The 7,491-nt window shown below is 38.9% G+C and overlaps 1 long non-coding RNA gene across 1 annotated transcript; it reads right to left on the bottom strand.

The window, feature by feature from the left end:
- Positions 1 to 2,632: 2,632 nt before the first annotated feature.
- LOC128523820 (uncharacterized) lies at positions 2,633 to 4,855 on the bottom strand. Its single transcript, XR_008360453.1, has 3 exons — positions 4,748 to 4,855; positions 2,902 to 3,036; positions 2,633 to 2,753 (listed from the first exon to the last, which is right to left on the bottom strand). It is a non-coding gene; the product is annotated as an uncharacterized LOC128523820 (long non-coding RNA).
- Positions 4,856 to 7,491: the final 2,636 nt, after the last annotated feature.

The raw sequence follows: 7,491 nt of genomic DNA, 5'->3' as shown, positions 1-7,491 counted from the left end.
TCTTGCACGGTGGTATGTGTGATTCGTGGTTCATCAGTTTGTGGTGATGATGTAGCTGTAGGTCTTTGTGTTACTTGAATTGACTGTCCAGGAGGTTGACTGTGAACGCTGACTCTCTGGAAAGAAACTGGCACGAACTCATAACTTGCATAACTGCCACGATCTTGAAAAAGGTCATGCAGGTGGTTGATCAGGTCATGCAAATGAGCAAATGTGACCATTACTGCTGTTCCATTTGGCTGGGGTAAACCTGTTGCACCTCTTGAGTGTGAATCAAACAAGCCATACCTCCCTGATCTGTCACGGAAAACTGCAATGCACTCAGGTGAGACAAGGAGTAAGGCATAGTTCACATCTGTTGACAGGCAGTTGAGGCGACTAGCGAGAGGCAACCACCACTTTTGTTTTTCAGGACACTTTTCTGCTGCCTTCAGGTATCCATACCTTACATCTTCCATGTTCACACTGTAGGCTTTTGTGTCAGTGTGAACTTGTTTCGGCAGTTCCTCTATGGTCAGATGATCATGCTTGTAACACCCCTCTTGCAGAAGATTTGCCTTGACCCAACAGTAAAGTGCATCTCCATGTTCAAGCACCTTATCAAGTTGCGTTGTGTTGAGCTGGCATCCCTCACTGAGGTAGGCTAGGAATGTGAGGGCATTACATGTACACTGTTTATTTCTTGAGAATTCTGTGTACCTTTCATCACTCTGACAATGAGATGCACATACACACACAGAGCGTTGAAATTTGTTGCTCTGTGGCTCCTCTGTCCGTAGGTCTTCATTTGTGTTCTGAAGAGCCTGATCAAGGAATTGTAAAGTGGACACAAGCTATTCTTAAGCATTTAATAAAATGGGTTTCAGGGTTAAGCAATAAAATGTATTTCTCCTTGATACAATGATGTTAGAAATGTGACAGCATAAACAGTAAACTGTAAGTGTAGAGGATGGAAATCAGTCAGGACAACTCATGAAACATCTGCTCACATCTGGTTCAATTTACAAAGAGTCACAGGTTAGCTGATCACAACCTGTACACTTAAAAAATCTACTGGATCTCTTAAGAGAAATCATCATGAAGTTGTGTTTCTTCCCCCCGCCCCCGCCCCCACCTGCTAAATCCCAGTTAAACCTCTTCCCTACTCATTTTCATGTTTAGAGGCAAAGTCCGCAATGTATGCAAAAGAAAATATTTTTCCTTCTTTTTGTCTGTTCATGTTCCACTTAACTGATTCGAACTGGGAACCTTTATTAGAATTTAAATTTAGAATACACACTTTATTTTAGTTTATCTACTAATATTATTTTATCAGTACATGAATATAGCACAAGAAAGAAGTTTGTGAAAAGTGAAATTAAATTACTTACATATAAGTAATGAAAAAAAATGTCAAAACGCTTTATTACATTTCCCCAAGTGTGCACGTACCTGTTGGATGGGAGAGTCTGAAAATGATCCCACAGTCATCTGGAAATCGCTTCGCTGTGGAGATGTCCGCATTTTAGGAATCTGAGGAAAGAAATGTATACTTAACTTACATGTTTAGTGTAAATTTTAGTAAATTCATTACGAGCTAACCAAAGAACTTAAAGTGAAAGACTACATATCAACCCCGGTTATAATACAGCAAATGTCACATGCATACCTATTCCTTATAGACATATGAGTGGGAATACCTTTTGAGGTGGAGAAGTTGATAGTTTGTGGAAATCATCAGCTGCCCTGACTGGTTTGGCTGGTGGAGGGGAGTCTGAAATCTGATAACACGTGGTGTTCAGTTAATTAAAATGATAAAATCTCCTATCACATTGGAAACTGAGTGAAACAATTTAATGAAAATATGGAACAGTAGTGGTAACTGAACTTAAAAAAGAATCTCTGCTGTTTGCATAATGCTGACATGTAACCATGAATCTGTCTTTAACATTCAAGTGAAGTGTAATTCTTCGCTGTGTAACTTTAATGGTGGAATAATTTTTTATATTTACCTTTCCACGTAGAGAACATGAGGAGGTCGGCCTGTTCTTCTTTCCCCGAAACGGTCTGGCTGGTGGTGTCCGCTAACACAAGAGACAATGTCTTAACATTGCATGCACTTAACTGACATGACGCATTCGTTTTAAAATGCCCTGCATGGCATACAGCGTCAGGCCAGCTGTGTGACATTACACCACAGCAATGTTCAACTGTATGAACAGGTGCTCTAAATATGCACTGTCTGTGCTCACTACCATGTCAAGATTACCTGTTCAGATGAAAAATCACTGGCAACCTCATCCTGGTTGTGGACAGTGGGCGGTGGCACTGCTGGATCTACCAGGTCAAGTGGTCTCCAGCGGTTCTTTTGGGCCTGGGATCTTTTATTTTTCCTCGGCATCTGGTAGAATACAAGCATAAAAATGTTCAGGTTTACCATCAGACATGGGCTTAAAAAACAAATTCTTATTGTCGAACTATAAAGATTTATTAACAATCTTTCATTAACAAGACAAATGACAAAAATGACAATAACTTAATGATGTTAAATTTTCACTATAGGATTATCATGCTGAATTAATCAAAATAAGGCATACTACTACTACCACAATTATTATAAATAATAATAAGAAGAAGAATAACGCTGCTTACCTCAGGCAGCAGTTAAAAATATGAGCTAATGGTACTCACCTCAGTAATGAATCCTACTCACCTCAGTCACTAATCCTACTCACCTCAGTCAGCAGTTAAAAATATTAACTAATCACCTCGGTCTGCAGTTAAAAATATGAACAAATCACCTCAGTCAGCAGTTAAATATTTGAGCAAATAATGTAAACAAATATTGTTATTATTATTAGTAGTAGTATTAACACTATTCACCTCAGGTAGCAGTTAAAAATAGTAACAAATTCTACTCACCTCAGTCAGCAGTTAGAAATATGGACGAATCACCTCAGTCTGCAGCTAAAATTATGAACCTCAGGAAAATTCCGGAAAGCGTAGGGGGTTGTGTAACAAGGTTTTCTGAGCCAATCAGAAGCGCAAATCTCCTCTCTGTGTAAGAGTTATTTTGCCTGTCATTTAACTATATTCTGAATAAACTACAAGCATAATTTTTATAAATTACAAACATAATTTTTGTCTTCAAATTATTTTCTTGTAGCACTTTCCTTAGTAACATAACTGACTGAAAGAGGGAATCATGCAACTCATTGTGCAGTTCTTTGTCTTCTAGGGCTGCAACTAACGATTATTTTATTAATTGTTAAAAATATGAACAAATCACCTCAGTCAGCAGTTCAAAATATGATCAAAATATGAACAAAATATTAACAAATCACCTCAGTCAGCAGTTAAAAATATGAACAAATCACCTCAGTCAGCGGTTAAAAATATGAACAAAATATGAACAAATCACCCCAGGCAGCATTTAACAATATTAACAGATCACCTCAGGCAGCATTTAAAAATATGAACAAAATATGAACAAATCACCTCAGTCAACAGGTAAAAATATGAACAAATCACCTCAGTCAGCGGTTAAAAATATGAACAAATCACCGCAGTCAGCGGTTAAAAATATGATCAAAATATGAACAAATCACCTCAGTCAGCAGTTAAAAATATGAACAAATCACCTCAGTCAGCGGTTAAAAATATGAACAAATCCCATATGAATAAATCACCAAAGTTAGCAGTTAAAAATCTGAATAAAATATGAACAAATCACCTCAGTCAGCGGTTAAAAATATGAACAAATCCCATATGAATAAATCACCAAAGTTAGCAGTTAAAAATCTGAATAAAATATGAACAAATCACCTCAGTCAGCGGTTAAAAATATAAACAAATCCCATATGAACAAATCACCAAAGTTAGCAGTTAAAAATCTGAATAAAATATAAACAAATCACCTCAGTTAGCAGGTAAAAATATGAATAAATCACATCACGTAGCGGTTAATAAATTTTTATATTTCTTAGTTTATTTTATTGTCTCATGCTATTTGTAATTTGTAAACCATTAACCTATGAATTTATGTTCTAATACAATATTTGATCGCGATTGTGTTGAGGGTTACAATCCATGGGAGGGGGGCATTTTAAGGCATAACAGTGTCTGTGTGTGTGGCACGGTCTCCAATGACGCGCGCACACGAACAGACACACACACACATCAGTAAAAAGAGCAGGCTAACTCGTCAACAGAGATAGAAAATGGATTTTTAACGTCTGTAACGAGACACGCTGTACAGGCGCGCTGTACACACACAAAATAAAATGTTTTACACACGCGTGGTCACAGTGTTATAGTTAACAGAACACGCGTGCACGGCTGTTGATTATAGCAGTAAGAGACGAGCAGCATCCTTCGCCATGTTTCTTTCCTCTACCTCCGCTTGTAATGTTTTTTTTTTTTTTTTGCTAAACCCTGTCGGCGCCGAACTATGCTAGCAATAGTGCAGGAGACCGCGTGCGTTTACAATCCTCCGCGCTTAACTAAAGTTTTTTTTTTTAATAATCAAATGTCTCCGCGTCGCGCGACACAACGAATCGATTATGAAATTCATTGGCAACTATTTTAGTAATCGATTTTTATCGATTCGTTGTTGCAGCCCTATCTATAACAAGGAAACTCTTATTCCTGCAATAACACTTATTTTCACACAATACAGGTCTAATATATAGTCTTGTACACAAACATTTAATTTCTAAAATTTAGTTTTTACACACAGCAGTTTAAAATATGAACCGATGCCGCTTACCTCAAGAAGATTCTGGCAATCAGGGGCTGTCTCAGGGGCGGTGTTACGATAATGGTCAGCCAATCAGAGGGGCAAGTGGCGGCCGTCTCCGGGCAGTGTCACAACGGTGCTCAGCCAATCACAAGCACAAACTTCAGTTCAAATATTAAAACCTACAGTCATGCTGCCTTACTTTTTTTTTTTATATATACATATGTGAGAAGGGTAGTCTTTGTACACACTCACATTTCATAAATCCTTTTAGTATTATCTTTTGATTGTGTAAAGCTGCTTTTCAACAATGACACTTGTTAAAATCACCATACAAATAAAATTGAATTGAATTGAATTGAATTAAAAGGTTTAGAGAATTTTGCACAATCATTGTTAGGGTAGTCTGTTTTGTAGCTTGGCACCTGTTATTGAAGAAATCAAAGGCTATCTGACCATTTTGATTCATACACATTTACCGGGGTTCACCCACATGCTGGGGTGTGGCTTGACAACTTCACAATGATCATGAGAGACTGGTTGTTTGCCTGAATGAAATGAGTGAATGAAACACCCTCTGATTCAACCTTCTGTGAATATGGCAGTTGACAGTTGGCACAATTCGTGAAAAATAACAGTTTTCATGAAACTTAACCTGCTCTTGTGAAACTACCGTAAAAGTTATCAAAACATGGACCCAATCAATAAAAGTCCAAAGTCTTATGACCCATTTATATTTTGAATAATGTTTTTACGACAAACTATGGCCGAACTGTAAGCTTTCAAAATGGCCTGGGTTGTCACTCTTTTTCAGGCCATTTCCTGTTGAAATGAATAAGGAAAAATGGGGCGCTTTTTCAGGAATTTCGGGAAAACCATGCAACGAATACCTACCAAATGTCACAGCACCCCATCCCCGAATAAGGCGCACGGTTTGACACCTCACTCGTGGGACTCGGTCAAAGTCGGTCTCAATGTTAAGTCTGTGGGGGGTTAATTGCCCCCTGCGGGGGCAATTAACCACCCAACCCTTAAAAGAGTCACAGCACCCCATCCCCGCATAAGGCGCACGGTTTGACACCTCACTCGTGGGACTCGGTCAAAGTCGGTCTCAACGTTAAGTCTGTGGGTGGTTAATTGCCCCCTGCGGGGGCAATTAACCACCCACCCCTCAAAACAGTCACAGCACCCCATCCCCGCATAAGGCGCACGGTTTGACACCTCACTCGTGGGACTCGGTCAAAGTCGGTCTCAACGTTAAGTCTGTGGGTGGTTAATTGCCCCCTGCGGGGGCAATTAACCACCCACCCCTTAAAAGAGTCACAGCACCCAATCCCCGCATAAGGCGCACGGTTTGACACCTCACTCGTGGGACTCGGTCAAAGTCGGTCTCAACGTTAAGTCTGTGGGTGGTTAATTGCCCCCTGCGGGGGCAATTAACCACCCACCCCTTAAAAGAGTCACAGCACCCCATCCCCGAATAAGGCGTACGGTTTGACACCTCAATGATGGGTCTACGACAAACGGTGTGGGACTCCAAGTTGTTTTTAATGTTAAGTCTGTGGGTGGTTAATTGCCCCCTGCGGGGGCAATTAACCACCCACCCCTCAGAAAAGTCATTGAAAACTATTCCCGAACAAGCCGCACGGTTTGACACCTCATTCATGGGTCTACGACGAACGACACGGGACTGGTTATTCACCAAACACCCCATTATAAGTCAATGGGGCAAGCGCCGAAAAAATTCCCATAGAAATGAATAGGGAAAAATGGGGTCTTTTTTGGGGAATTTCCGGAAAACCGCCTGATGAATCCCTTAGAAAAGTCATAGCACACCATTCCCGATCGGGCCGCACGAAACGATGTAACATACGTGTGGGTTTTCTCAAAACTGTGGGACGAGAAACGCTGCAAAATTTTAGGCGGAAGAAGAGGAATAATAAGAATAATAAATAGAGGCGAAATTTTCAAACCCAAATTACGGAAAAACGGTGCGTCGGATCGCTTCGGGAGCCGAGGTCCCAAATGTTCTCCCGGCCGAGCCGCACGCAACGGTGCATCATACGTGGCGGTCGGGTCAAAGCTCTCCGGCGTGGAGGCGTCCAAACTTTTTAGTAGAATAGTAATAAGTATGTCTATTGCATAGACACACTTAATAATAATAATAATAAGTTTAAGTCGGATATCAGTAAGTTGGCTTTCTCAAGCCAACTTAACTAGATACAAAAGTTTGTTTAGACAAACTTTAAGTTGGCTTGAGAAAGCCGGAGATAAAAGTTTAAAAGTGTGAAAAGTTTAAAAAAGTTTAAGAAGTTAAAATAGTTAAAACAGTTTAAGTTTAAAAGGTTTAAAAAGACAGATAGATAGATAGATAGATAGATAGATAGTGTCAGACAGATAGACAGTTACAGATATATAGATTGATAGATAGATTTATAATTGAGTCTATAAATAGATAAAAATAGTCAGATTACAGATAGATAGATAGATAGATAGATAGATAGATAGATAGATAGATAGATAGAAATAGTCAGATGATAGATAGATAGATAGATAGATAGATAGATAGATTAGTAATAAATAGTCAGATGATAGATAGATAGATAGATAGATAGATAGATTAGTAATAAATAGTCAGATGATAGATAGATAGATAGATAGATAGATAGATAGATTAATTAAAATAGTCAGATGATAGATAGATTAGAAAAGTTAGATAAGTTTGAATGAGTTAAAATGTGTTAGAAATAGTACATAGAAGGGAAGTCTATAGA

Source organism: Clarias gariepinus, chromosome 5, assembly GCF_024256425.1.
Source record: "Clarias gariepinus isolate MV-2021 ecotype Netherlands chromosome 5, CGAR_prim_01v2, whole genome shotgun sequence".
Classification (NCBI taxonomy): domain Eukaryota; kingdom Metazoa; phylum Chordata; class Actinopteri; order Siluriformes; family Clariidae; genus Clarias; species Clarias gariepinus.
The sequence above is the reverse complement of the archived record's forward strand: the minus strand, read 5'-3'. Positions and strand labels throughout refer to the sequence as shown.